Below are 7,506 nucleotides of genomic sequence, written 5' to 3'. Positions count from 1 at the left end.
TATTTATTATAGGAATACAATTAACGAAATATGGAGTATAAATAAAATTTCCCTCAAAATTTGTTGTAAAGAGAAATTCTATCTATGAAACCAACCCCCTATTTATTGTGATTTAAATAAAGATTTTTAGACCACTATTATGATGATACCCAAAAAGGAGAGAGAATTAATACACTACAAGCGCATTGCTGTATTAATAGCAGTATAGTTTTAGTTGTAACTAAACCAAAAGCAGTCACAATACTTCCAGTACTTTAATAATGAAAAAAAGTTTTGAAAGCCACTAAGACATGGCACAATCTTCAACATCAATATAATTTATTATAAACTTTCACATTTTCATTCTTTTGATAGAAGAAGTTAGTTCATCTATTTAAATCCCGCCTAAAGGTGACAACATTATTCTACAACTTCATAATATAAATAGCAAGGTTAGATAAAAAAAATATGAATTACTACGTTTCCATATCTACATATATAAATTAGAACTAAATCATTTTTTTATTGCAAAAACATCTTCCTAATCAAAATTGAATTTTCTAACAAAGTTTTGTCAAGTCACACTCTAGGCTGAAAGTCTTGACTGTGACTTCCACCACCAACTACAATCCTAGTATGCCAACCCAATTGATACTACAACACTTGAGTAATTAAAAAACAAACAAAAATTAACATTAGTTTAAATATATATACAAAATCTTATTGGATCCTTCAATTAAATTGAATAGACCATAAAGTAATTCTAAAGGGGGGAGAGGGAGAAAGAAACAGAGAAAAACAAAGGTAGGCGAAATTCTAGTTAGATTTATCTTGGTGAAAGCATCACATGATACATATTTTTTCCTAAAAAATACACAAAATTGTAGATAATTACAAAATGTAACAAAAAAAAGAAAAGGAAAAAATGCGAAGTAAGAAATCAAATCTTGGGAGGAGAAAAGAAAAGAATGAATTTTTGTTTTATTCTTCATAGAAAATGATCATTGGTATAAAATGAATTTTAAGATTTTTTTACATATTTTAATACTACACATTTTATCCATGAAGAAATATCAAATAACAACACCATCCTATAAATTTTACAAACAAATGCCAGTTGGCTATAACATTATGATCGAAGAATAGAGCAAACATGAGAGATTAGAGATACAAAAAAAAAAGAAAGAAAAGAAAATGTAAAATGGGATAAAAAAATAATAAAGACTTCTCTTTGTTAAGTAGCTAATCATCTCGACGAAACAAATGGCAACAATCTTAGTTAGATTAGGTTTAAAAAATAAAAAAAATAAAAAAATGTGAGGAATGATAACAGCTGTGGCGAGAAGAAGAAGAAGAGATGGAGTTGATTTTCTCAAGGAGAAAAAATATTTTAATCATTTTGGCCCAATTGAATAAAAAAAAGTGAAGGAAAAATTTAGCTAAAATAATTAAGATTCCACTTGTCAAAAATATACGTAATACATGTGTCAAAAGATAGGCTGCTACAGTTATTTGGCTTTCTTCTTATATACAAGGTAGATAATTTTGAAAACCTTCCCTGAGGGTTTTGATAATATCACTCAGTTGTCTTGAGATTTTTAAAATTTCACTTACCTCTCTTATCAACTTGACAAGACCAAATGTTCCTATCAAAGGTCACAAATTGACGAAATTTCCTTGCACTCTTAATAAATATTTACCAAAAAAACCAAAACAAAAAGAGAATTTTTAAACAAAAAATGTAGATAAAAAATAAACAAATTGCTATTCAAATATTAGTCCAAATTTCTCAGTATTAAGGTGATAATGGCATAGTAAAGGACGTGGATAGATTAAATATAATCAAAGTCAACTACTTAGAATGATTTTGGTAAGTAATTAACACTTTAAAAAATTTTATAAGATAGTTACAAGGAAGTCAAGAAAATTTTTTAGGAAATATCTTTTAATATATGATGTAATTTAAGTTGTATTAAAAATTAAAATAATCTCTTCATACGTATGGTTTGTAACATAAATCCTACTTGAGAGATTTAGAGATGAAAAATAACGAGACAAAAGAAAGATGGATTCAGCACTACAGTAGTTCCCATAAGATATTATTAGTAGGTGAAGGGGATTTTTGATTTTCTGCTTGTTTAGTCAAATCCTTTGGCAGTGCTGCAAACATGGTGGCGACATGTCTTCATAGTGAAGGTGTTTTATTAGTAGTTCTCTGGTTCCATTTCTTTGTTTTTTTTATGTATGATAAATGAGATAAAGAGAAACTAGTTCCTAAGAACACATGCATATACTGTTGGATCCTTAATCCAATGTTGGATTTATATGTGAATAATTATGTAATGCAAACTGTCAAATAAGGTTAAATTTAATTAAAATGATTAAATATGGTTTGGATTTAATATATCTAATAGGATGTGGACCTTTAATGTGTAGAAACTTAAGGGCTCCTATTTCTATGATGGGTTGGAATAGGGTTCCAAAGGGTAACAGGAATGTTACCTATAAATAGGGTTATGATCCCCAGGTCACACGTATTATTCCATTTGTCCTATTTTCTAGTACTATAAAATAGCTCTTTCCTGATATCTCATCATCAGGAAAGATACCAGAGAGAAACTAAAGGGTTCTCTCAAGAATTGACAAATACGTTTTGACCTAGAAGGCCACCCCAAAAACTCTAAGGATTCGAGCATCAGTTTGTCAACATGAATTCAGGTACGCTTCCGTGTAGACACCAAATTTTTGGTGTAATTTCATTTACCGTTTATTTTTAGCTTTTTATTTGCCGTGTTAGCTTTGTTCGTTTTTTTTAGTTTTTAGTTTCTAGTTTTATTTTTATTTTTAAGTTTTAACATAGAATTTCTTGGAAAAAAAAAAGAAAAAGAAAAAAAACATTCAAAAAAATATGATTTAGTCGTTTATAATTTAAATTCAATGATTTCTTGAAAGTGAAAAAATAAAAAAAAGTGAAAAATGATGGAAAATGAAAAATGAAAGGAAAAGATTGAAAATGGCAATTTTGTTGTTTTAGTTTGTTTATTGTTTTTTTTATTTATTTTATTATTATTACTTAGTTTTATTATCATTTTTGTTAAATTACTTTATAAAAAAAAAAAAAAAAAGGGATAGCTGCGGCAAGCTGCATTTGTAGCAGCTTGCAAGGAAAACCTGGGGCGGCTCCTGAAGCTGCAAATACAGAATGATTGCTGGGGTTTTAGGGTTGAAGGGCTCCCATATAAATAGAAAAGAGAAGGCAGCCGGTAAGGGGGAGAATAGGATCGGAAAGAAAGAAAAAGGGAAGAGGATAGAGTGACTGACGGAAGAAGGAGAGAAAACTGAGAGAGTTGAGCCGAGAGCAAGAAAAAGAGGGAGGAGGGAATCAACGAACAAAAACTAGACAAAGGGAAAAGGTCAGAGGATTGTTTCTGGTGGCGGCTGTGGATTGATGAAAGGGCAGAAGAGAGAGGCTGAGTGACGAGACAGAAAGAGCAACCAGGAAAATAAGAAGGAGGAGAGGCTACGGGGGAGGAAGGAAAACTGCCAAGATAGTTTGCTCCGAGGATAGATTTCTGCTTAGATTTCTGGCCGCTGAAGGGGTTTTCATCTCCAAGTCCAATAGATCGAAGCCTAAAGACATAGGTTCTCCATCACCAGAAATGCTGCGTTCGGTTGGATCGCAGTTGCAAGTTCCAGACTAGCCGAGGCAGAAATTTCTGCTGCGAAGTTTCTTTTGTTTGTTCCAGCGAACGTCGAGCCCACCTTGGGAAATTTCCACATTCATTTGATGCTCAAAGCCGTTGAAAGGTATCCCATGTTTCCCTTTTCCCTCATCGATTCCTGACTGGAACAAGCATGCCAAAAATGTTGTTTCATTTGTTTTTGCCGTTTGCATTCCTCTGGCTGTTTCCATCCAGAGATTTTCTCCGTATTTTCTTGTGATTATATGTGATATTTGAGTAAAGAAGAATTGGGCATCGTTGGAAGTTGCATTATGATTTCATTTTGTTTCTAAACTTGGCTATTTGGATGGAAAATTTTGCTGGAAACTAACCCGAAAGAAAGTTTGTAGAAAGTTTTGAAGTCGCGGACATTTGCCAGAGTTCTGTACGTTATTTTGTTCTGAACTTTTGTGGTTTTTGTGTTGAGAGCTCAAAACAATTTTTGTTTGGTGATATGGTTGCATAAGCTAGTTTTCGTTTGGTTGAAGTGTAAGAGCACCATAGCTGCTACAACAAGTGTGAAGCTCTCATTTGCCATTGTTTCTTTTCCTGCCTTGTGTAGCTTGGGCAACAGTTTTGAGATTAAAAAATCAGATGCATGATGTGGCTTGGATTTCATTTCTTTTCGGTTTGCACTTGGGTAGAACCAATCTAGGAGCTGTAATATTCCAATTGGAAGGGTAAAATCCATAGGCTTTATTTGCATGAATATGTTTCAGCCGAAGGAGAAATGTTGGAGGCTGGAATTTGCAGAATGCATGAATTTCTTCATGTCTATTTGCACTATGTCCTCCTTTGTCTTTGTGGGGTTGGATGTCCAGTTTATGTTTTTGTGTTGTTTAGTTTAAAGGTTTGGATGTTAGATCAAGGAAGCTTTGGTTAAGGCATGTGATTAAATCTGAAGTTGGTGTTTTGTCAATGAAAAATGCAGCAGGCTTGCACATTTGGCTGCTGAAGTTCTTTTGATGTTGTTTGAAATGTTTGATTTGTCCGTTGTGAGAGTGTTTGGGAGCTTAGCAATAGAAGCCAGCAGGTTGCTTGGTCTGTGGTTGTCAAAAGAAAAATCTTGCTGCAGTTTCCTTTCCTTCTTGTGTTGTTGATCATATCAGATTTTGCCATCTTAATTTTGCAAACAAAATTTCATGCTTTGATTTAGTCAACAATTTCTGGTTTGATGAACTTGTTTGTTTGATGAAATGGATGTAATTGTTGTTGGATATTGCTGAAGCTTGGGAAATAAAAGGGAGCAGCTTTTGTTTTAGTTGCAGAATCTTAAGTTTCACGTAGATTGCATGGAAATGCTTTCTAAAAATTACACTTTGACCCCTCAAGTTTCTCTTTATTCTACTAAGGCCCAAGTAATTGGAACATTTAATCAATTTGATCCCTCTAAGTTTCTCTTTGTGCCACAAAAGCCCAAGCATGTTTTAGTATCTTGTAATTAAGTCCTAAAATTATTGCAACTTCAATCATTATTTGGCTTTTTCTTTATTTTTGGAATCTTTGAAGTGCTTAAATGATTTATTTGGACTTGAATGTTTGAGTAATGCTTGTTTTGGGTCTTTAGTAGATGTTATATTTGGAAATTGAACGGGTTATTTCGTTTTCTTGGTCTTTAAGCACTTTTTGAGCTCATTCAAGTTGCAATTAGGTGGGTTTTGGTGTTTTTGCTTATACTTTACTTTTAAATTGATGCCTTGACCCTTTTATTGTTTTGAAGCCATTTTTCCTTCATTTGCTTACCATTAGGAGAAGGTATAATTTCTCTTATCTTTGTTTGTCTCTCCTACGTGCTCCTACGTGTTACGTGAATATGCATGTCTACTTTGCTTTTCTTAATTCCTTGCATATATTTCATTTACTTTTACTTTTATTTAAGTTATTCATTATGGGGTATGTGTACACCTCTTGGCTTGTAATAGATAGGGCATAGCAAGTAATTTGGTCCATTTTCCCTTTCCCTTTTGTTTTAGTTAGCAAATGTAATGGTTGCATGCCTATGTGTTATATGTTAAATGCTTTATTAGGATTTTGCATCTAGTCAAACATGCTAAGTGTTATGTGCTACGTGTTTATAAGTGATTCGCATGTCTACTCGCTTTTTGTAGTATAGATGAATGGAATGGATGAATGTACGTCACCGCACTAGTCCAACGCTAGTTGTGGCTTCTTTTATCGTTTCCACTAGTCCAACGCTAGTCGGAATTCATAGGATGGGCTAGTCCAATGCTAGACCCAATAGGTTCTTTTTTTCCCTTTTTCATTAAGTGCATGATCACCACATATCACGCATTTTTCCTTAGTTTATCATTTGGTATGTTCCTCAAACCCCTTCCCCTTCACTTTAGGACTTGCATCCCATGCTAGTTAGGGTTCATTTGCGTGAAAATCCCCTTCCGATAAGGGAAACGAGCGAGTGTGGCTACTCGATAGCCTTAGCACGCTAGTTTCGCCTTCTAATCAAAGGAAAAATCGAAGTCGAAAAGTTAGAAGTCAACCCCCGTACCCGACTTGTTGCATTCCCCTAAGGTCATACTTTCATCTTTATCACTTCCATACTCTTTTAATCACATTTCTCTTACATTTCTCAATCCATATTTTTCACTACATCTTTATCATTTATTTACTTTACTTCACAAATGAAATTCAAGTTTCACTTATATATGTACTATTCTATCTTCATTCATTTGCACACACAAACACTTTGATTTTCATCCAAATTCACACATGCACCTTTTTATACATTCGCACACTTGCATTTACATTTCTTGCATCTTTCATACACTTTCACACTTGCACACTTGAATTTGAACTCTCATTTGCATTAATCGACCTCTATGAGGTTTCCCTTTATTGGCCGCCACAATTCATGTGGTTTGGGACCAAAAACCTCACGAGAGACATCGTAGAATTTAGGATTGCATTTTTTTGTTTTTGCATTCATATAGGCATAATCCAACATGCAATACATACCCTGGGTAGAAAGTCAGGAAAGTTAGGGTTAAGTTACGCAACTAGCCTTGGCTAGGTCAAAGGGGTGCCTTGGAGTCTATCCTTGCCTTCCCCTTTGTCAAACGTGACTCCCGAACCTTTTTCTTTGTTTTACGTAGACTAGGAGTCGTTTTAAAAAGGGTTTATTATTACTTAATTCATTTTTAGGTGACTTGGTACACCTTAAATCATTACCAAGTGGCGACTCCAAACTTTTCATTTCAAAACCCTTTTTAAAACTATTTTTTGGGTCAAATCGTCGCTTTTTCAAGTCCCATATTAGACCCATATCTTTTTCAACTCACAAAAATCATTTTCCAATCAAAATTGAATCAAAAACATCTTTCTCAAACAATTTATTTTTCTTATCAAAAAATGGGGCGCGACAGTTGGCGACTCCACTGGGGACTTCCTAAGTGGGTCCAAGCATTTGATTTGGCCATACTTTTCCCTTTTCTACCCTTTTTATGCATTGCATTTGGATATTAGGGTTGCATTTTCTATTTTAGGACTTTTTCGCCTCGCGCGCGTATCAAACTATTCCCTCACTCACGTGTGTATGATTGGTTGATTGGATGTATGTATCTCGCGCTTGCATTGCATTTGGGGGGGTGTGTGTCACCTTTAGAGCCTCGCGTGGTTCTCACCCCTTTCCCTCAAAATAGGGAGCACTTCATACGTGCACGTTTATTTACTGTTATCCCATTTTATTTTATTTTTCGTGGGCGTTTCCCACACCGCCTTGTAGGATTAGGATCGATTGCCTTGGGTAGGCGGCTGGTGTGCTCTGCGCCCATAGCGCTACTTAAGGGAT

The sequence above is a fragment of the Coffea arabica genome, chromosome 5c, assembly GCF_036785885.1.
Source record: "Coffea arabica cultivar ET-39 chromosome 5c, Coffea Arabica ET-39 HiFi, whole genome shotgun sequence".
In the NCBI taxonomy this organism is placed as follows: domain Eukaryota; kingdom Viridiplantae; phylum Streptophyta; class Magnoliopsida; order Gentianales; family Rubiaceae; genus Coffea; species Coffea arabica.
Note: the sequence above shows the minus strand (reverse complement) of the source record.